This window comes from Etheostoma spectabile, chromosome 1 (assembly GCF_008692095.1).
Source record: "Etheostoma spectabile isolate EspeVRDwgs_2016 chromosome 1, UIUC_Espe_1.0, whole genome shotgun sequence".
Lineage (NCBI taxonomy): Eukaryota > Metazoa > Chordata > Actinopteri > Perciformes > Percidae > Etheostoma > Etheostoma spectabile.
This window is the reverse complement of record NC_045733.1, coordinates 27,213,699-27,214,227: the sequence shown is the minus strand read 5'-3', so window position 1 is coordinate 27,214,227 and position 529 is coordinate 27,213,699.

The following is a 529-nucleotide window of genomic DNA, read 5'->3' as shown; positions in this document are numbered from 1 at the left end:
TCCACTTTTGAAACGCTGTAGGCCTGGATGAAAAGAAAGTGTGACAATTACAAAACGTGCACAAATAGAAAAAGTTACAAAAGATTAACAAATGTTGATAGTTTTAATTGGATCAAGGGTGCATGTAAGGTCCGCCCACACTGGAGGCAAGCAACTTTTTTTTCTTCTTTTTTAATAAGAATAATCAAACGAGGCACATATCTAGGACACCAAACTTTATAGTCTCTAGTGTCAGAGGTGATAACTCAATATTGGTCTGTAGCCAGCTCTATAGATCTCTTCAGACTCACAGGAAGTCTTTGAGCAACTAACGGAACTCTGCTGTGTGATTCACATAGGTCCATAGACAGTTAAAGAAAGCGTAGGTGGATCATGGTGGCGTTTTGCTGCCCTCTACTGTTTATGACAAACAGTCACATCTGAGCGAAGTACATTCACGTTTTGCGTAATGACGCATGTATTTGGAAAAACGAAAAGGGGAAAAATTGCTCCAAGTTTACAAACTCAACTGATTCGGACCTGCAAACGA